This window comes from Hipposideros armiger, unplaced genomic scaffold, assembly GCF_001890085.2.
Source record: "Hipposideros armiger isolate ML-2016 unplaced genomic scaffold, ASM189008v1 scaffold_9, whole genome shotgun sequence".
In the NCBI taxonomy this organism is placed as follows: domain Eukaryota; kingdom Metazoa; phylum Chordata; class Mammalia; order Chiroptera; family Hipposideridae; genus Hipposideros; species Hipposideros armiger.
The window spans coordinates 6,238,201-6,260,886 of NW_017731359.1; the positions used below are offsets into that span (position 1 = coordinate 6,238,201).

Consider the following 22,686-nt stretch of genomic DNA (forward strand, 5'->3'; position numbering starts at 1 on the left):
CCCTTACACACATGTTGCCTGAAGAAATGTAAGCTCCCAAAGCCTCTGTTTCCTCAGCTCTGAAATGGGAATCATAGTTCCTTCTTCACAGGGAGTCTTGAGGCTAAATTGAGAAGTGTATATATAAAGCAGTGAGGATGATGTCTGCTGAGTATGTGCCAGGAACTCTTCTAAGCTTATTAACACCAGAAAGACATTGCATGTCATGATAATTCTATGAAGCAGGTACTGTTATTCTTCTGTTTTACAGAGGAGGAGCAGACACAGAGAGATTGACTGACTTGCCCAAGGTCATCACAGCAAGTGAAGGGGAAAACAGAGGTAAGATCAGGTGCCTAATTCATAAATACATACTTTTTAAAATTGTGAAAGGAACACAAGACACGAGATCTGCCCTCTTAATAAAATTGTAAGTGTACAATATGGTGTTGTTAACTATCGACCCAATGCCGTACAGCCGATGTCTAGAACTTATTTGTCTTGTTTAACTGAAACCTTATACCTGTTGAATAGCATCTCCCCATTTCCCTCCACCTCCAGCCTCTGGCCGCCACCGTTCTACTCTCTGCTTCTATGAGTTTAACTATTTTAGATACGTCATGCTAGTGGAATTTGTCCTTCTGTGCCTGGCTAATTTCACTTAGTACAGTGTCCTCAGGGTGCATCCATGTTGTCACAAATGGCAGGATTTCTTTCTTTTTCAAGGCCAAATAATATTCCATTGTATGTATTTAGAAATTGGAACCCTGTTGGTGGGAAAGTAAATGGGTGCGGCCAATATGAAAAACAATATGGAGGTTCTTCAAAAGATTAAAAATAGAACTACCTTATGACCCGGCAATCTCACTTCAGGGTGTTTGTCCAAAAGAATTGAAATCAGGATTTCCAAGATATATTTGCACTCCTATGTTCATTGCAGCATTATGCACAATAGCCAAGATGTGGAAACAATCTCAGTGTCCATTGATGGATGAATATGTGAGGTATACATTCTTAAATGCCTGCATTTGGTGGTTGCCCAGCAATGGGACAGTGAAGGTGGTTATTTCTGTCCTCCTGTCCCAGCCTCCCAGTGCCAAGCCCAATTATATAATTGTGTAAATCAATGCATGTTGGTTACATGCTTTTCCTGTCAACCAGTTCACATGTAGGTACTGAGGTTTGGCTGGAGCAGAGGCACCCTCTCCATCCCCACTGGCTGGTTTGGATGTCTTGGAACAAAAGTATACCCAGCTTTTTTTTTTTTATGAGGAATTATATGGCCTTCTCCAGCAGCAGACAGATGGCCCAGACATCTCCCTGCCCACCCGTGGCATTAGCAGTTCTTTCTGGTCATCATACTTGGTTAGCTGATGGAAACAAGGAAAGAGCCCTGGAACTGGAGTTAGGAGACATGGGTTAGAGCTCCTTGATTTACATGTTGTGTGCCTATCAATCTCTCTGAGCCTCGGTTGCCTCATCTGTAAAATGGGGACCATGATGCCCATGGCATGGGGTTATTCTAAGATTTCAATAGGAGCATGGAGAGAAAGATCTTTCAGACTATTGATGTTCAAATCATAACCTACTAGAAAGTGAGGACTCTGCAGAGACTATAAGTAGTTATTGAACATAACATCATGTGTTCTTTCTTTTACTTGAAATTAGATCCCAAATAGAGTTCAAATTACTAGCCTCCATAGTTACTTTAAATCAGTGCATCATGGACCCTTGGGTTGATGTATCTCAATTACCTGGACCAGTTCTACTAGAAAATGATGTCTTGAACATCTGTAAGCATCTTTGTTCCTTTTGCTTCATAATTTAGGACAAATTCCCAGGAGAGTGATTATTGGGATAGGAGGGAATGTTCTCAGTATTCTGATTCTTTAAGTGCATTTTAAATTTTGCTCTCTTATAACATTGTGCAAATTTTACCCTGGCTTCACTAGCATTGGGTTTTTACCATATTTTTAAAAATTAAAACACCTTTGTGTTTATTAACCAAAAAACCATAACTCAGGCATCACTCAGTCAGCTGAGTACCTTTAATATACTCATAACATTGCATTTATCACACCAAATGGTAAACAATTTATTTTTCAATCTTTCGCCCAGCCCCCCACCCCACCCAGATGTGAGCCACATGGAGAGTCTGTGGTCATGTTTCATAGCTGGAATGTAGTAGGTTTGCAATAATTATTTGTTGAAATGATCTCTGTTATCTTGTTGAACACAGTGGTCACTTTATAGTGTGTTGAAATAAAACTGAAATTTAGTTTTGCCCTGGGATGGTGGGTGTTGAATTAGAACCAAGGCTCTGTTGGACTGCAAAGAGGTTCAGGAAACGGAGTGTCTGAGGTTTTTCAAAGCACAGCTGCCTTCCTGTGAAGAGGTGCAGGCGAAACCCCTCAGCTTAATGTTTTACAGAGCAAATTTGGGTCCATAACCCAGTAAACTGATTACAGATGAGATAGCTCCCATCAAAGGCACACTGACGTAGACTGGGAGGTGTCCGCAAGCACACGTAGTCAAATGCAGTCTCTGCTCTGAAGAGACAATGGCTGAAAATACAACGTGCATATTATTGCAATGAGGGAGGCTGTTTTCAAAGGAGGGTTTTTAATAACTTAGTTTAAGCTGGAAACCAGACTGAGGTGAGGGCTTGGCCGATGAGGAGGCTGTGTGTAAAGAATGCCTGTGCTGTGGTTTCAGGAGGAGCAGTGCAGGAGCTTGAGAGTCTGCTGGGAAGGTGGAGGCTGGCAGGAGGGTGAGTGACATCAGCCAGGGCTCAGCTGGAGGGTCCTTTGAGATAACAGAGAGATGCTTGATGTTATAGCGAAAGAAAAACTGGTATAGCGAGGGAAGACCGGCTGCCGATGGCAGGAAGGGAGAGGAGAGTGTGACAACGGAGTGAAGGCACTTGTGGGGCATCCCTTGCTGGGTCGGGGAATGGGGTACGGCCTGTTCTCCAGACATCTCCTCTGAGGGCACACCTGAGGGGGTGTGCAGAGGGGAGAGGCGGCCTGAGGAAGGGTGCTGGGACAGCGCCTTCTAGCACCGTCCATCTGTCTCAGCCACTCACCCTCCATTCCAGCCAATCCAGCCCTCTTCACCATCTCCCATCCTTCAGCCCAAAGCCCTAGACTCTTCGTGTGCCAGCTGGACTTCCGCCAAAATATCTCTAGTGGTTGCCTCATCTCTTTCCTTCCAACACTCCATCTTCCTGGCTGCTGCCCAGAGTGAGTGACCTTTCGAAGGAATTCATCTGATCTCATTATTTCTCCATTGAAAACTCTCTAATTGTTCCCCACCACTGCCAGGAAGTCTCTTTGGGGTGGCATTCAAGGCCTTCCACAAGCCGTTCCCCGGGTCCTTTCTTTTTCTCATCTCCAGCTACATTCCCCCACATTGTGCTTGCTTCTCTTCAGGCTCCTGGGAGGATTTCCTTCTCGCAGATCTAATCACTTTTGTGTGAATGATTCTGTCACCCTGGAATTCCCTTCCCCCGGTCTACCTGGAAAATTCCCACTCATCCTTTAAGGACTGGTTCAAATGCTGCCTGCTTTAGGGATACTTCTTTGTCCCCATTTTAAAAAGGAAATGTGCATAGAGTACCTATTATGTCCTGGGCAATTCACAAAGCTATTCGTAGTTTGACATTTCAAGGACACTAAAAAATAGAGGAAACTGAGCCCAGGGTGGTGAAGTGACTTGTTTGAGGTCACCCAGCCAGCACGGGGCGAGCTGGGGCTGGAATCCACATCTTCCTGATTCAAGGCCCATGGGCATGAGGCACCATCTTCAGCAGCCCTGGAAGGATGAGCTGGTGGCACTGCTTATTCATAAGTTCAGTGAGGGTGGTCCTGTTTATCTGGGGGTTGGGAATAAGGAATCTGAGACCCTAAAAAGTCCCGAATCACCCTCAGTATTGCAAGAAGCTGTTAGCCCAGGGAAGAGACAGAGATATTTGAGCAAAACACATCTGCCTTCACTGTTCAAAGATATGTTTCTTGGTCAAATGTCAGCCGGAAGCTTCTAACACCCGAACCGCCTGGTTGCTAACTTTTCTGGGCTCATGAACCTGCAGCCCAGGAATGAGGTGGCTTGTCTCCTCCCCGGAGGCCTTGACTCTTCCTGACTCCCTCTTTGCCTAGATGGCGCTCATCTCTTTGTCAGGCATCAACTTGAATGTCCCTTCCTTGGGGACGACTTTCAGGAACTTAGAGTCCCTCATACACACTATCTCCTCCATGGCTCTTGCCTGAACCGGAGTTACATTTGGAATCAAATTGGGAGAGTGGTTTGTTTAATTCCTGCCCCTCCTGCTGCACTGCGAGCGCTGTGAGGAGAGGAATAGTGATATTGGTGCTGCTGTTCTTTAGCCCACGGCTTTACCTCCAACCCCTCAGTGCCTGGTACATGACCCTCAACAAATCTTTGTGGACTCCGTGAAGGTCACAGAGCAGATGCCCAGTGCCTTCTCCTTGAACAAGTGTGACCGAGTGGGAGGTTCTGCTCAACTTCTGCCGCTAGGGGGCAGAATCAGGAGACTGCTCGTGGAAAGGCCATTCCCAGGATGCTGAAGTCATGGTCGGGGGCGCTGTTTCCTGGTGAGGCGCTCCTAGGAAAAGGGGAGCGAGGAAAAGAAGAGGCCCAGGAAAGGCGCTGTGGGGAAAAGAAGTCTAGACCTGGTCTCTAGACGCTGGCACTCACTTGGTCCTTCCACCTGTCTCCTCTTCTGGAAAACGGGCATTTGGACAAAACGCCACCTAAGGCTCTTTCCCACACCTGTAGTTAATGTTGGCAGGATGTGGTAGCAAATGGCCGAAACTGAGGGCTGCGGCCAGAGCATAAAAGAAAGAGAGACCCTGACCTTGTGGAGCTTACTTGCTAGTGGAAGGAGACAGCAAAGCCAGTAGACGAATATATAAGGCGATGGGGTGGTGATAAGTACCATGGAGGACAAGGCAGCAGGAGAGGACAGCAGAGGTGCCTGTGGGAGCTCTTCTGAGGGGTGGCCCGGCCGGTGAGGTGAGGTGAATGAAGTGAGCGAGTGAGCCCGGCAGGTATCTGAGAGGAGCCTCTGCTTTTTAAAACAATCAATCAATCAATTTATTTATTTATTTATTTTTATTATTAGTTTCAGGTGTACAAAACAATGTAACAGACATTTCACCCCTTTCAAAGTGATAACCCCCCTCCCCCAATCTGTTGCCCCTCTGGCATCACATATATCTACTACAATTCCATTGACTCTATTCCCTGTGCTGTACTCCATGTCCCGTGCCTGCCTCTGCTTTTAAGGGACTTCTGTTTCTAAGTTGCTGGTCTCTGCATCTCAAGTGTTCAAGAAGCCTTCATGTTTGTAAGTGCCATCTTTGTGTGTTTCTAATATCTACATGCAGTGTGGAAGCTTTCTGTATCTTTCTCCAATCTGATCCTTTGGTTTCTGTTTTCTTTGAAGACGGCAGTCTGTCTGAGAGAGAAGTATTCTTTTTGCCTGAAGGGAATGGCGATGTCTGGTTTATAGCCTGGGCTGAAGCAGGTTCTCCTTTGGGCGGAAACATGGACGCTGTGACACCTTCTGAACCACATCATTTTACTTCTCCCAGAAACAGTGTTGCAGAATTTGATGACTGATCATTTCATGCCCAATGTGGTGACGATTTCAAAGTTACCTTTCAGAATGAGTTTGTTAATAATCATGAAACATTTGGAGGAGAATCAATGCCCGACAGAATGGCCAGTGTGGAATGACCGAAGCAGGAGACCCTGGCACGTGAACAAGGACTTTTCTCGTTTGCACACCTCATTGCTGAGAGGGGACCTCAAACCATGGCAGAAATGTTCATCAGGAGAGGCAGCAATCGCAAGTGCCAGATATTTGGCTCTCATGTTTGTCCATGATTCATGAAGTGATTATCAACATTCAAAACCACTTCATGAATCAACCAGGAGCTGGAAAAAAGATTTAACCATAATGAACTTATTTCCATAGAAATAGGACCAGACCTACTGGTGGGTCAAATAGTTGCTGTGGCTTAGACTTCACACCCTGCCCTCCCACCACCTCCTCATTTTTGACAGGCTCATTTCAGGCCTCATTATCCTTGGCTGCTTTGCTCTCTAACCAAGAGCTGCCACATCCAGGAACCTTGCCAATGGTGGAATCAGAGTCCTTCTTTGTTCAGCTTGGAGTTGGGTATCTCTTGGCGGGGGGTCTGTTATGGGCTGAATTGTGTCCTCTGTCACACACAGTTCATATGTTGAAGTCCTAACCTCTAGTACCTCCAAATGTGACTAGTTGGAGGTTTATTTGGGATGGGATCCCAAGAAGCACTGTGAGGGAGCGGGGAGGTGATTCAAGGAAGAGAGCAAAGCTAATAAATGGGGTGTCAGTGAGTGACGTACTGCTGTGGGCTACTGGGTTCATTCTCACTGGGGACCCTCTGATGAGTGTATGGAACACACCTTGGATTGTCTCACCAAGGGCCAAGGAAGCTGAGGCATTTATCTACTCACTCCCGCCCCTCATTGGTTGGGGATCTTCTGCACAGTAGCTTATCTTTTTCACTGGCCAAACATGCTTCCACAGCCAGTGAAAGCCCCCAGGCAGAGAGAGAGACTCAGGGAGATGCGGGCTTTATAGGAATGCTGGCAAATGATCGCTGGGGTGGGCTGAGGGGCTCTTGGGGGGCACTCGTAGTGTCCGCTACACCAAGCCCTTCCTCTCCAGGTCTCTTCTTCTCTGGGCTCCAACATGTTCTGCCCATAGCCCACCCAGATGCAAAGCATCTCCCCCCTCCCCTAGCCCTCTCTTTCTCTGGCTGAGTTTTCAACTTCTTTCCAAGAGGCATTTGCTCCATGGACACCCAGCATCTGTTTCAGATGCGGCACTTCAATGGGGACACTTCTGTTCTTTCAGACTCCCCACTCACTTAGATGAAAGGCAGAGCCTCCCAGAAGCCAGAATGAAAGGATGCTTCAGCCAGGTTGCCTTTCTGTTGAAAGGAGCCCGCCTTCTCGCAGCCGTCTGTGTCCCGTGGCTGCAGAGGACCCTGTGTTAGCCAGGCAGCGCAACAGCGGGGCAGAGAGGAGTTTCTGGAGCAATCGCCATCATGTCTCAAATGGCCACATTTCAAAGTGGCATCCTTTCGGGTTCTGTTCTGCTTTGAACGAGAGTCTGATATAATTTTCAGAAGATTGTGCGCTCTGAATGGTTTGATAAGTGTTTTGATATGGCCTCCAAACCTCCAGATTTGGGGGTTGGGGACAGCATCCCAAATGCTGTGTGTACTGTGTATTAAGTCCATTCAGTTTCCGTGTCTGAGAAGAAAACATGCCAGAAATGATGGCCGAGATGGAAGCTGAGTCTCTGGCGTATTGTTTGGGGACCCCTGGATAGTGAGGAAGAGAGACTGGGGTTGGGGATTTTCAGAGGTTGGGTCAAACATCGGAAAAAATAAAAAATAAAACAAACTCCGAACATAAAGGGGTTGTACAGGCGCACCAAGCAGAGCCCCCGTTAGACCCTTAATTTGGGTTTCCCCGAATCCAAGCTGGAGACAATGACCTGGGTGCAGATAGTTTGTTGGGAGGCGACTCTAGGAAGCATGTTGAGGGAGTGGAGGAAGCAAGATGGCGGGGGGAAGCCAGTAAATGGTGCGTTAATGAGCTGGTGCTTGATGAGGGTGCCGGGTCCAGTCCCACTGGGGATCTTATGAAGAACACACTTCAGAGTTGTCCCACAGAGGATGGGGAGGCTGAGAATTTATCCATTGACTCCTATCCCCCAGTAGCTGACATGTCTCCCTGGGGACATTGACTCCCCTTCACTTCTTATCGCCTCTAAGGCAGCTGAGTGTCCTTCTCTGGGGCCCACTTGATGTGGAATGCTGGGGACTGTCCACCACTGCTGTGTTGAAATCAGGGGGCTGCAGGGATGGGGCACAGCACCCCACAGAGGCTACAGGCTCTCAGTTTGATGACTTAAGGTCATTCATTCCTTTCATCTATCTTACATTTGAGCACTTCGATTTTGCCCACTGTGCTAAAATCTGGAGATAGAGTGGTGAATTCTCATACTCCTGTGTCTCAGGCAGCTCAGAGTTAGAGGGGAAGGCAACAAAACTTTCATAATTTCAAGGTACTCAGAACCAAAAGGCCCTCTCCTGTGGGGAGGGAATCAGGCCAGGTGAGATCAGGCTGCAGGGCCCTTAAATATCCCCTTACACATGTGAGGAACTGATCTAGAGATGGTCTTTCGGGAAGGAGCTCTGTTGTCCCAGCTTGCTGTGGGAAGAATGGCGTGTATACAGATGGGAGAAGAAGAGGCTGATTTTTCCCCTCTTGAGATTATTTGCTAATTGGCAATCAGTTCCTCTATTCTACTCCAGCTCTCAGGGAGTCGACTTACTGCTTATCAAGGCAGGATGCTAGCTCCGATGGAGGACTTCCTTGAAGGTTAGGTGGTTCACACTCACAGATGCTCTCAAGGAGGTCCTGAAGGTATGACTAATGAAGAGCAGAAGGAACCGAGGGGGACATGATGGGTCACACTTATATGACTGGCAGATGCTGGGTGCCATTCAGGCAGGGGGGCCAGTCTGGGAAAGGAGGAAGAGCCCAGTTTTGTCCTGCTGAGTGTGAGGTGTCAGGGACAGGCAGGTCAGGCTGATGGGGTCTCGTACAACTGCCTGTCTTCTTTGTGCCTGTCTGCCTGGTCCTGCCTGATTGTCCTTTGTTTGTATCTTGGCATCCCTTCCTTTAGAACCTGGCAACTCTCCCCTCCATGTGTAGCATTATCTCCAAATTCCTGTCTTGCCCTGATAATTCTGTCAGTGAGGCCAGCTGATGCTATGGAATCAGATAAAGCTGGACTCAAAATTCAGCTCTATCACTTAAGAGTTCTGAAGCGTGGAGCAGTCACTATCCTCCAGTTTCCTCTTCTCCCCAGCATCTCTGCTCAGAAGTCCCCTCAGGGGTCCTCCCTGACACCTTAACTAAAAGAGGACCCACCCAGTACTCTCTAACCTTTACCTTGCTTTATTTTTCTCCAAGGCTGTTATTGCCATCAGACATTTAAATGTTTGTATTTACTTGTTTCTTGTGTGTGTTTGTCCCACCAGGTTGTAGGCCTACTGACAAGGGAAATTGTAAAATATTGTTCCATGCTGTATCACTCAATGCACAAAACAGTGCCCGGCACATAGTAGGCTCTCAATAAATATTTGTTGAATGAAAAATGAAAAAAATCAACCTCTCAAGGTTGTGGATGTGAAGAGGCTAAGGATGACCCTAGAATACAGAATTACTCAGTGCTGGGGCTCAAGGACCCATCCCCTCATAAATAATAAGACCGGTCCTCTTCTAGGTCCTCTTCGAAACAGTAAAGGCCCATGTGAAACACACAGCAAGCGTTCATTTAATCAGCTGGACTTACTATACCAGCATTTCTAAGGTAATATTTTGTTGAATTTCACCCTGCATTTGAAAGCGAAACAATTCGCATTTGAAAATCTCATTACCAGCATCTCGCCTCCAAATCCATTAACAGCCTGAGTGTTTCTGGCAACCAAGATCACCTCGGATTATAGTATGAAATGCAGCTCTGGGGAAAACCGTATGTTTCAAGATGTTTGTACCATTCAATTGTCAAATATTCACACAGTTATGATTCTCAAAGAAAGCACACAATGTAGGGAAATTGGTAACAAAATAAAAGCCCTGAGATGTATTGAGAGGAGGCGGCCAAAGGATTCCTCCCTGACAGATCTGATCCCAGGGACAGGAAATTACAAACCATGCCAGAATATCAATGCCTCACACCGAGGATGGCTTGTTTTTCTCGAGTGAGAGTCCAGGCCTCACCTCGCATCGCAGTCTCAGCCTTCAACACTGGAACTTCGAGTCTCCCTGCGACCACCCTTCCTCCCATCTCCCAAACAGGGACCTCTTCTCCTCCTACCCACACCCTCTAACCCAGGTAAATCCAGCTGGTCACCAATGTCTGGATCCACGTGGCCATCCTTGTCTTGGTGAACTTGGATGACGTCACAGACCATTAGAGCTGGAGAGGTTCTGTAAGGCTAATAATGAAAAACAAAAGAGGGTTAGGGTTCTGTGGTCATATGAGTTTGGGAACTACAGCATGTTACCTTCCTGTTGGGTCTTTACAACTCGCACGGGTACGTTCAAGGCTCTGAGATGCCCCTTGGTGAAGAACCCTGTTTATATTTATTTACCCTAGCATTGTCCAAAATTAGCTGACCATGCAGCCTTTAATTTGCTCATATAAATTATTTATAGTCTATGGAAAACTAGTGTGGAAACTGAAATCCCCCTATTTCAAAGATGAGGAAATGAAGAACAGGGAAGCTACTGAAAGTGCTCAATTGCTTGGCTCATCAATAGCAGAGCCAGGAAGGACTGGACACTAGTGGCCATGACACCCAGTTCAGGGCTCTTCTACTGCCCTCCCTCAAGTCACTTCAATTCATCCCTCCCCTCCCCTCCCCTCCCCTCCCATGCCATCCAGTCCATGAATATTTCTTGAGCACCTGTCATTCCCAGCACTTTCTGGGTGCTGGGGGGGGGTACATTGGTGAATCAGACAGACTCGAGACTGAGCGATACAGAATACAACTTGGCCATCACAGAGTTAAGAGTCTAATTTATAACTTCGCATCATTTTCTTCCCTTCTTTTCTCTCTTTCCTCCCACTCTCCCTCATTCCAGATCATCCTTCACTTTGAACAAGATAAATGTCCCTCAGACTCCACTTAAATTGCATCACTCCCTGGGTGAAGTCCTTAATTGATTCCTTTTTGTCTCTCAGAACAGGTTTAGTCTGTGGGACTGAGAGCTCCATGACAGCAGGGCTTGTGCTGGCCTCAGTTGCTCTGCCGAGCAGAATACCTGGCTTGTAGTAGGTGTTCAGTTGATACCTGTCCCATGGCTGGCTGTTTGTCAGTCCTGCAAGATATCCTCGGACCTTATCACTCCGCTGCTCAGCCTGAAACCTTCCCTCCAAGCCAGGCCGTAGCTCTGATAGACTCCCCACACAACCCCGTATTCCTTTCCTTGTGATTTTCCTTGAACTGATTTCTCAGCAAGGGAAAGCACGCATTCACTCCCTCCCATGTTGATGCAAATCTCATATCCAGATTAATTTCTCACTTCTTTTGAAAAGACTGCTGAATTCCTCCCTCCCACCCTCCCTTCCTTCCATCAGGCATTATGCCAGGTCCTATGAATACGAATATGAATCATGAGTAACCCCTGTCTTTGAGGATTTCATGGTCCAGTGCAGAAGATATGAAAGTAAATAATTATTATGCAGTGTAATTTTGCCATGACAGAGGCATGCCCAAGCTGCCAGTGGTCTACAAATGGAGAGTCAGCTCATGTGGGGTCAGGAAAGGCCTCTGGAAGAAGGGGATTTACTAGCTGATCGTTGAAGTGCAGTATGAAGGAAGACAGGAGAAAACTTTCTGGGGTTGGTGCAGAGGAAGGGTGTATCAGACATAAGTAAGAGCTGTAAACCAGGGCTATCACATCTTCCACATTCCCAGCTATGGGTGGGGACCTTGTCATCTCTAAATGTTATTTGGAGTCACACCTCAGATCAAGCCCCAGCTCTGTGATTTATTCTTCTTAGATGAGTTACTGAGCTTCAGTGCATCACTTGTAGAATCTGAGTATTCGCATGGGGATTGGCACATAGTAGCTGCTCAGCAAATATATGTTGACCAAATGAATGACTAGCTACCTGACAGTGTTTACTGTTGAAAGAATTTAAAGTAATGATGATGAAATTGCTTGTCATGTGTCGGTTCCGTATTTTATTTTACTTAATTTTTTTTTTTAAAGATTTTTATTGGGGAATTGAGGGGATGGGAACAGCGCTGGGGAATTGGGGAAGGGGAACAGACAAGTTGCTGTCGTTTTGGTCTTCAGTCTAGTTGTGGAGGACATTGCTTCACTGGTCCAAGTTGGCACCATCATTGCGCTCTTCCCGGGTGAGGCAGATCAGTCGCCGGCTTCTGGACGGCCACTCACTGCGGCTGCTGGCTGCTCACGCTGGCTGCTGGCTACACACGGTAGCCCATGGCAACCCACTGCCACAGGGGCTGCTGCAGCCTACGCCGTCGCCGGCGACTCACGGCAGCCCAGCTCCAGGTTGAGCTGTTGTTCAGCATCTTAGCTGTAGAGGGCAGTGTCTCTGGCCCTCATATGTGGGATCCGAACCGGGGCCTTCTGGCGTCCCAAGCCAGTTCTTAACCATCGCGCCACTCGGCCGGCCCCTTAATTTTATTTTTTAAGAGATGTGTAGGGAGGACAGGACCCTGGCTAACACCTGAGAGGAACGTGGCTCTTCTGCTCCCTCCCAGGAAGATTCCCTAACTTCCATTAGCCCCTCTTTCCTGCCCTCCAACTTCAGCCTTGACCTTTCAATTTAAATAGAGATAATAAGCTAAATGGAGCCTCTTACTCACTTCCGCTACCCTCAATTTTTCTGAATAAAATAGACTCCATGCAATAGCACAGTGTTGGCAGTGACCCTTTTAAAAATTGCCTGGTAATCAGATTTTGCTAAATCTGCCTTTTTCTTTCTTCATTCTCCTGACCTTTTGCCCTGCATTAAAACAAAATCTTTCTGTGTCCCGGTCCCCTGTCAGCGGCTACTCCTCCCTCTGCTATCATCTTCTCCTTGAATGAGTTGCTCCAATGGGCTCTGCTGAGCCTCCTGAAGGACAATCATATTTTAGGCACCCCTTTGTTTCAGAAGAAGCTAGGAAGGCATGGGTGGCATTTATCAAGTAAATAGCTGTGCTGATCACTGTGTCTGGTGTCTCGCATTCAGTATCATGTTTAATCCTTACAGTGCCCGGGGTTGTTATAGCAATTCAAAGTTCAGGCTCCACCCAGGCCAATTACATCAGAATCTCAGGGGTGGGGTGTAGATATTGGTGTTTTTAAAAAGTGCTCCAGGCCATTCAAACAGGTTTGCAAAGTGTTAAATCACTGCCTTACACCAGATTGCCTCTCAGAAAGCTTGTTTCAGAGAATTTTAGGAACTATCAATATAAATGCCAGTTTGAGGATAAAAGCATACTTGGAGTGAGGCCATTGGTTGTGGTCAAACTTTGTTCTTAGGCAAGAACAAATTTTGTAGCATTATTTACAATAGCCATGATATTAAAGCAACCTAGGTGTCCATTGATAGATGAATGGATAAATAAGATGTGATATATTTTATATATATATACACATACACACACACACACACACACATACATACATACATACATATACACAGTGGAATATTAGCTATATAAAAGAATGAAATCTTGGCATTTGCAACAACATGGATGGACCTAGAGGGTGTTATGCTAAGTGAAATAAGTCAGAGAAAGACAAATATTATATGATTTCACTTATACATAGAATCTAAAAAACAAAACAAATGAACAAACAAAACAAAACAGAAGCAGATTCATAGATACAGGAAACAAACTGGTGATTACCAGAGGGGAGAGGGGTCAGGGGTGGTAGGTGAAAGAGGTCACAGGGATTAAGAGGAACAAACTTGGAGTTGTAAAATAAATAATTCATGGGGTTGTAGTGTGCAGTGTAGGGAATGTAGTCAATAATATTGTAATAACTTTGCATGGTGACAGATGGTAAGTAGACTTATGGGGGGATCATTTTGCAGTTTATATAAATGTTGAATCACTGTGATGTACCTGAAACTAATAGGATATTGCATGTCAATTATGCTCAAATAAAAAAAAGAATATGTTCTCTAGGGAATAATCTAGTCAATCAAAAATGCTATCTGAGCCTTTTGCTTAAACATAAGAGAACATGAGATACTAATAGCAGCAATACCCAGGGGACATTTCATAAAGTAACACAGGAAGGAAGCCTAGCATGAACAGCTTTCCCTCATGACAAGGGAAAGTTTTTCATGTAACACACATCCTAAGAGTTGAGTTCTTGGTGCTAAAAGTTAGTGTGGCCCCTTGAGGTCTGCACTTAAGATCCACCATTGCACAGACTCAGAGACAGGAAACTCCATCCAGGAAGACTGTGTGCATTTTGCAGATCCCACACTAAGAAGTTTAACAAATTCCTTTATTGTGATTTACAGAAAGAGCTTCTTATAAGAAGTGATTGGTCTGTTATGCACTTCTATGAGACATGGACCATCTTGATACTGATTGAGGGTCATTTTTCTGAGCTACATGTGCCTGAGGGTTCCACTCATGTTTTTGCGGGGAGGAATTGGATTAATACCAGAAATGTACAAAAGCGATGCTGGCTATTAGTTGTAGTTTGTTTGATGCTTATTTATTTACATAAATCATATGTTAAACTATTTTAATGCTTTCCATATTGTAGTTTCAGTCACTTCCTGTCATTATGTTATTAGTTAAAGGAATTCCTCCAGGTTTGTAAAGATGGATACTTAAGAATAGTAAGCCTAGCTGAAAATGTGTCCCAAGATCTCTAACCCCCAATGGGAAAATTAGGTAAACAGTACTTTTATAGAATATAGGCGTAATATGTGTAGATTCTTCTGGGGAGAGCACCTAAAATGAGCATACCCTAGTGTTGCACCCTTTAGGGTGGAAAAACCAGTGTGTTAAAGTCCATTATTAAATCACAGTAGAATGAACTGGCCAGACATATAAATTGATCCCAGGAAAATGTAAAAAACATCCTGTATTTCTCCTTGGAGTCATTTCAACCATGTAATGAAGTGGTTAAGAGCATGGACACTGGAGGTAGGCTTCTAGGGTTTTAATCCCAGCTCTGCCACTTACTACCTGTGTGACCTTGGGCGAGTCACTTAACTTCTCTGTGCCCCATATTTTTCTTCATTGAAATGGAGGGGACAACAATACCTACATTCAGAAGGTGGCTATGAGAACTAAATCTATTAATGTTTGTAAAACACGTAGAACAGTGCCTGGCACATAATAAGTACTATATGTAAGTGTGTGTTTGTTAAATAAAAACAAACTTCCCCTGGTGTTTCTCAAATTTCAGTGTGCATATGAATCACATTGGGTTTTGTAAAAATGCATACTCTGATTCAGTAGGCCTGACGTGGGATCCGAGAGTCCATATTTCTTACAAGCTTCCAGGTCATGCTGCTGCTGCTGACTCATGGCCACACTTTGGGTGGTAAGGGGTCTACACTCTCCAGCTGGATGCGGGTGGGAAGGATTCAGGTGGGACTCATCCACTCTACTTAACTTGCCTCAGCGCCCCAGACAGCTGTGGGTGTTTGAAGGTAAACTCCTGGGATGATCCTCTTGTAGTTGCTGTGAGAAAATCTGGACTGTGAAGCTCACTTAGTTCTCTCGTTATGCCTTTTAATGCTCTCACTTGTTACTCTAGGACTCAACCGCTTCTGATGACCAGTGGTGTTCAATCAACTGGCTTCACCCTGAATAAAAGAGCAGTGAGGGGTGTGGGTTCAAATCCCACTAAGGCAGTGTCTCGGAGACCAGTCATTCTCCGCCTGTAAATACGGGCCTCTCCGTGGTAAGTTTTTTGGGAGTTACTATGCAAAAATGGTTAGTTTTATCTCTGATTTGAGCCGCCTCACTAAATGCTCTTTTTGTGACCCTGCTTTGATAATTTCCAGGCCCAAGAAAAGGGGGCCTTGGGGAAAGATGAGACCACCGATCTTACCACTGAGAAAAATGGTTTATTCCCTGCACTCAAACTAACTTTCTAGTTATTTAGTTTTTGAACGCTTAGATTTGCCATCCACCAAGTAAGTCGATGAAAGCTTCTTCGTTGTCTCTGAAGATAGTTTCAGGAAAACTGGAGCCCCAAGCATTCAAAAGGCCCAACTTGTTGAGATAAAGAGCAGAAGGGCTCAGGGTGAAGCAGAGTATGGTCTATGCTGTGGGTGTGTTTGTTGTTTCGTGTTACATCTGCCAGCTGAGCAGTCAGGCATTGGCCTACCTGTTCTTGGCTACCTGAGCCTCAGGTAGGTGACAGGTCCTGCCTGGTAGGTGGTAAGGACAGATTATGGCTTTGTGGTTTGACCAACAAACTGTACCTACTTAACAACAGTGTTGTAAACTTACTAGAAAATTAGTGTGTTTCTGCAAGCGAGCATGTCTAAAAAGGAAGGAGAGGGAAGGAGCAATCATAGATAACATTGAAAAAGTGAATCATCGTTAGCAAAAACCCATTTTATTTCACCATGATTTGGTGCCTTTCATTGATGCCCACCTGTTATTAATCACTACTTCACTGAGTGCTGATATTTTCTCGGGCTCTTGTACATGACTTTTCCCCATTTCTTCTCTTTTAAAAAATGTTAGCTCCTTATTTTTTAAATCGACATCTAATTACGATACAGTAAAATGCACAGATCTTAAGAGTACAGTTTAAAGAGTTTTTGCAAATGCATATGGCCATGTAATTGACACCTCTGTCAAGATGGAAAACATTTCCATCACCCCAAAACATTCCTCCTGATCCTTCTAGTCCGTCCTGCCGCCTCCTTCCCCCCAGCCCTCAGGAAAGCACTGCTCTGATTTCTTTCAACAGAGATTAATTTTGCCTGTTCTAGAACTGCATATAAATCGAATTGTGCAGGATGTATTCTTTTGTATTTGTTTTTTTTTCCCCCAGCATAATATCTTTGAGGCTCATTCATGGTGTTGCATATATCAGTTATTCATTCCTCTTTATTGCTGAGTAACACTCTGTTGTATGATTATAACTTAATTGTTTATCATTTACTTGTTGAAGGACGTTGGGTCATTTCTAGGTTTTGGTTATTATGAATATAGCTGATACGAATATTCTTGTACAGGTCTTACTGTGCCATGTTTTCATTTCTCTCAGGTAACTATATGGAAGTAGAATTGCTGGGTGATAGGGTAGGTGAATGTTTATCTTTATGAGAAACTGCTAGACAGATTTCCAAAGCGGTGATCCATTTTGCACTCCTGGTATTCCTGTCTGAGAGTTCCCATTGCTCCTCATCTTTACCTGCATTTGGTGTGGTCAGACTTTTTTTTTTTTTTTTTAAAGATTTTTATTGGGGAATTGGGAGAAAGGGAACAGAAAAGTTGCTGTCCTTTTTGTTCTTCAGTCTAGTTGTGGAGGATGTTGCTTCACTGGCCCAAGTTGGCACCATCATTGCGCTCTTCCCGGGCGAGGCAGATCAGTCACCGGCTTCTGGACGGCCGCTCATGGCGACTGCTGGCCACTCACACTGGCTGCTGGCTACACACGGTAGCCCATGGCAACCCACTGCCACAGGGGCTGCAGCCTACGCCGTCGCCAGCGACTCACAGCAGCCCAGCTCCAGGTCGAGCTGTTGTTCACCATCTTAGCTGTAGAGGGCACAGCATCACTGGCCCATGTGGGATCCAAACCAGCAGCCCTGCTGCTCTTAACCAATGCGCCACTCGGCCGGCCCTGGTCAGTCTTTTAAATGTCAGACATTATAGCATGTGTGTAATTGTATCTCATTTTTGTTTTAATTTTCATTTTCCTGATGACTAAAGGTGTTGAGCCCTTTTTCCATATGTGTATTGGCCATTCACATGTATTCTTTTGTGAACTGCCTGTTTGTCTTTTTACTTATTTTAAAAATTGGGTTGTCTTTTTATGATTGAGGTTTGAGGAGTTCTATATGTATATTTTAAATCCAAAGGGTTATCCGATACATGTTTTGTGAGTATTTTCACCTAGTCTTTGCCTGACTTTTTTTTTCTTAATGGTGTCTTTACATAATTAAAAAAAATTTTTTTTCTAATGTAATTTATTGGTGACAATGGTTAATAAAATTACATCGGTTTCAAGTGTGCCTTTCTATAGTGTATCAACATTTCCCCTAATGATTAATGCTTTCTCATTTCTGATATTCTACTGTGGTTTCTTCTGGCAGTTTTATTGTTATAAGCTTTTATACTGATATGTGTGATCTGTGTTGAATTAATTTTTGTGTGTAGTTGAAGCTCACTTCTTCCCCTTATAGATAGCTACTTGTTGTAGTACTATTTATTGAAAGAACTTTTCTTTCTCCCATTGAATTTCTTAGGCTTCTTGACTGAAAAAAAAAATCAATGGGTTATATAAGTGTGGATCTTTCTGGACTCTTCCACTGATCAATGTGTCTTTTGTTACCAATACCACAATGTCTTGATTACCATGGCTTTATAGTTAAGTGTTGAAATCTGGCAGTGTAAGTCCTTATTATCTTACTCTTTTTTCAAGAGTATTTGGCTTTCCTAGGTTCTCTGCATTTCTATTTTAAAATCATCTTATCAATTTCTACAATTAAGACCTAAGATTTCATAAAATTGAGCTTTAAATATAGTGAAATGCACAGACCTTAAGGATACGGCTCAATGAGTTTTGACAAACATATGCCCATAGAAGCCACGCTGTTATCAAAGCATTTTAATAACTCCAGAAAGCTTCATGGTGCCCTTCCTATCCTGCCCTCCCAGAAATACCTACCATCCTGATTTCTATCACTGAAGATTAGTTTTTACCTGTTCTAGAACTTCCTGTACGTGGAATCAAGCAGTGTGTACTTTTGTGTGAAGGCTTTGCTCTCAGCTTAATACTTTTGCTTTGTTCATTTTGGCTGTTCATTTCTATTGCTGAATATTATTCCATTGTATGAGCACCCCACAGTTTGTTCAGCCTTTCACCTCTTGGTGGATGTCTGAATGGCCACCAGTTTTTGGCTGTTATGAATGAAACTGCTACGTATAAGTTTGTAAAAGATGTTTTGTGGATATGTGCTTTCATTTTTCTTAGGTAAATATCTTAGAGTGGAATTGCTGGTTGTAAGCTAAATATACATTCAACTTTTCAAGAAACTGCTAGAACTCTTTCCAGAGTGGTTATAATATTTTATAATTCCACCAGCACTGTGTAGAAGTTCTGGGTGTTCTACATCTTTACAAAAGCTTGGGTATGTTATGGTATCTTCTTGTTTTCATTTGCTATTCCTTGGTGACTAAATGTTGAGTAAATTTTTGTATGCATATGTCTTTTGTGAAATATCTGTTCAGATCTTTTGCCCATTATTTATTGGGTTGTTTTTTTTATTTAGCTGTAGAAGTTTTATTTAGTTGTAGAAGTTATATAGATATATGTATATTATATTACATATGTTATCTAATATAATGTTATATATTTATATCTATTATACAGATATATGTAAGTGTGCATATGAAATATATATATTATACATATATATATTCGTATTATTTGCCAGGTATTTGTTATGAATATTTTCCTTAATTTCTGGCTTGCTAATTCATTTTCTTAACAGTCTTTTGATAGACAGAAATCTTTTTTTAAAGCATTTTGATAAAGTCCAACTCTTCAATTTTTTTTTTTTAAGATTTTTTTATTGGGGAGTTGGGGAAGGGGAACAGCGCTGGGGATTCAGGGGAAGGGGAACAGACAAGTTGCTGTCGTTTTGTTCTTCAGTCTAGTTGTGGAGNGTGGAGGATGTTGCTTCACTGGCCCAAGTTGGCACCATCATTGCGCTCTTCCCGGGTGAGGCAGATCAGTCGCCGGTCTCTGGACGGCCACTCACTGCGGCTGCTGGCTGCTCACGCTGGCTGCTGGCTACACACGGTAGCTTATGGCAGCCCACTGCAGCAGGGGCCTGCAGCCTACGCCGTTGCCGGTGACCCACAGCAGCCCAGCTCAAGGTCGAGCTGTTGTTCATCATCTTAGCTGTAGAGGGCAGTGTCACAGGCTCTCATATGTGGGATCCGAACCGGGGCCCTCTGGCGTCCAAAGCCAGTTCTTAACCAACGCGCCACTTGGCCGGCCCCCAACTCTTAAATTTTTTATGGTTGCTGATTTATATCCCATCTAAGAAATTTTATGTAGCTCAACTTCACAAAAATATTCTGTTTTTTTCCTAGACGTTTCATGGTTTCAAATTTTATGTTTCGGTCTAGGTAAACTATGACATTGATAAATTCCCTTTTTAGCTCTGTAGTTTTTGTTGATTTTTAGATTATTTAGAATTTTCTTTGTATACTCTTATGTTGTCTGCAAGGAAGTTTTATTTCTTTAAGTCAATTCTATATGCCTTTCATTTCTATTTCTTTTATTAAACTGCCTAGAGTCTCTAGTATAATGTCGAATAGCAGTGGTGAGAGTGGACATCCCAGCCTTTTTTGTGATCTGAGTGGGAAAGCATTAAGTATAACGTTAATTGTAAGCTTCTCAAAAATAATATTTATTAGGTTTAAGGACGTTTCCTCTGTTCCTACTTCGTGAGAGTTTTTTCCTCTAAATCATGATTTGTGAAAACTTTCAGCACCTGTTGAGATTATCGTAGTCCCCCAACCCCTTATTCTATTAATGTGACAAATTTAATTGATATTTGAATGTTAACCAACCATGCATTCCTGTGACAAATCCACTTGGTCATATTATATTGTATTTTGTAATGTGTTTTTGGATTTGATTTACTATTATTGTGTAAGGATTTTTTTATAAGAACTTTTCTTGAATGATATTTGTTCATGAGGTATATTGGCCTATAGTTTCTTTCCTTGTGATCTTTTTATTTGGTTATGGCATCAGATTTATGTTAGCCTCATACAATGAGGCTGGAATTATGTTCCTCTCCTCCAGTTTTTTGAAAATTTTTGTTTAGGATTGGCATATCTTCCTTAAATGCCTGATAAAACTCACTAGGATAAAACAATCTAGGCCTGGAGTTTTCTTTGTGGGAAGATATTTCGTTACAGATTCACTTTCTTTATATATGGCTGTTTAGATTTTTTACTTCTTTTTTTTTTTTTAAAGATTTCATTGGGGAATTGGGGGAGGGAACAGCATTGGGGAATTGGGGAAGGGGAACAAACAAGTTGCTGTCCTTTTGTTATTCAGTCTAGTTGTGGAGGGCGTCACTTCACTGACCCATGTTGATATTATGATCATTGCGCTCTTCCTGGCTGAGGCAGTCGGTTGCCGGCCATTGGATGGCTGCTCATGACAGCTAACGGTAGCTCACGGCAGCTCTCACCGGCTGCTGGCCGCTGGCTGCTCACAGTAGCTCACGGCAGCCCACTGCAGCCCCACTGCAGCCTACACTGTTGCCAGCCACTCACAGCAGCCCAGCTCCAGGTCGAGCTGTTGTTCACCATCTTAGCTGTAGAGGGCACAGCATCACTGGCCCATGTGGGATCCAAACCAGCAGCCCTGCTGCTCAGAGCCCATGCTCCCAAACCAACTCTTAACCAACTGAACCACTCGGCCGGCCCCAGATTTCCTACTTCTTGAGTCATGGGTAGAAAGCAAACATTCCACTCATTATGTGTAGGATTTAATATTCTTTTCATGATTTTTTTGTTTCACAGCATCAATCTTATCTGGTCTCTGAGGCAATTGCTTTTCCCCCCTCTTTCTAGAAGACTAGCCTAATAATATCTTGGTATTTAATAATTCTTTAGTCTAAAAATATAAACTAGCATTTGTTAATTAGCATTAACTAGCACATAGCCAGGGCTCTCTCTGGGATTTTTATCCTCCCTTGTAGAGCAGAAATTACTATTATTCCACTATTCCAGAGAGAAAAGGGAATCTGAGATCAGAGAAGTGATTTGCCTAGCACCTCTCAGCTGGTAGGTGATGATTTTGTGACTCTAAAGCTTTGCATGTATAGATTTTACTGTCATTTCCACTGTACTCATATGTTTTCAAACCAACTTTTTAGAGTCTCAGGCCTCTAAGAGTGAGAGAGGGAGGCTGAGCAGATAGAGACCTGTCCCATCTTCACCCCATTCCACCTGCCCACCCCCGTTTGGCTTAGAGCAGATAAGCTTTTAAATATTTATTTTATTAGAGTTCCGTGAAAAATATCTTAGAAGAAATTCTGTAGCAAACAAAACAAACAAATCTATGGGAAACTTGTGCCACACTAGCCATTAATTTGCCCTTTCAAAATACTGGTTTTCTCTCAAGATGAGGGAGAAGCTGCTAAGGAAGAGAGTATAAGAAAATGCCCTTTCTAGTTTTCTGCTTCCCAGTGTGGGCTGTTGCAGGAAGTGTACGGTTCTTCACTTTGAATCCTGGCTCGGCCTCAAAGCATAAGGTTGTCCTTAAGTTTACTCAAGAACAACCATGGCCTCACCTACAAAGGCTTCAGAATTAGGAAAAGCATATTTCCACAATGTTTTGTGTGTTTTCAAAAAAACACATGTAAGAACTCTGGCCTCGTGTGGTTGGGAGCCTGTAAGATGGCTCCCTAAACCCCCATTTTCTGCTGTTTGTGCCTTGTGTGATCTGTTCTTCTTGAATATGGGCCAGACTTAGTAATTTGCTTCTAATGAAAAGAATATGGCAAAAGAATAATGAACAGAATATGGGCCGTCACTTCCAAGATTAGGTTACAAAAAGACTGTGGCTTCCATCTCAGGCACCTTCTTATGCTCTCTTACTCGCTGGCTCTGAGGGAAGCCAGCTGCCATGTTATGAGCTGCCCTATGAAGAGGCCCATGTGACAAGAAACTGATGTTTCCAGCGGACAGCCAGAGAGCACTGGAGGCTTGCCAGAGGCCATGGTAGTGAACTTAGAACCAGATCGTCCCCCAGTGGAGCCTTGCAATGACTGCAGACCCTGCCAATACCTCAGTTGCAGCCTGTGAGAGACCCTAAGCCAGAAGCACCTAGTGA

General features: G+C 43.9%; 1 long non-coding RNA gene across 4 annotated transcripts in view; it reads left to right on the top strand.

Annotated features, from left to right (window-relative positions):
* The first annotated feature begins 248 nt into the window (after window positions 1-248).
* LOC109390260 (uncharacterized) overlaps window positions 249-22,686 on the top strand; it is a 473,964-nt gene continuing 451,526 nt past the window's right edge. For all 4 annotated transcript variants that reach the window (XR_002125534.1, XR_002125535.1, XR_002125536.1 and 1 more), the window contains exons 1-2: window positions 249-321; window positions 15,394-15,540. This is a non-coding gene — a long non-coding RNA (uncharacterized LOC109390260). The remainder of the gene's footprint in view (window positions 322-15,393; window positions 15,541-22,686) is intronic.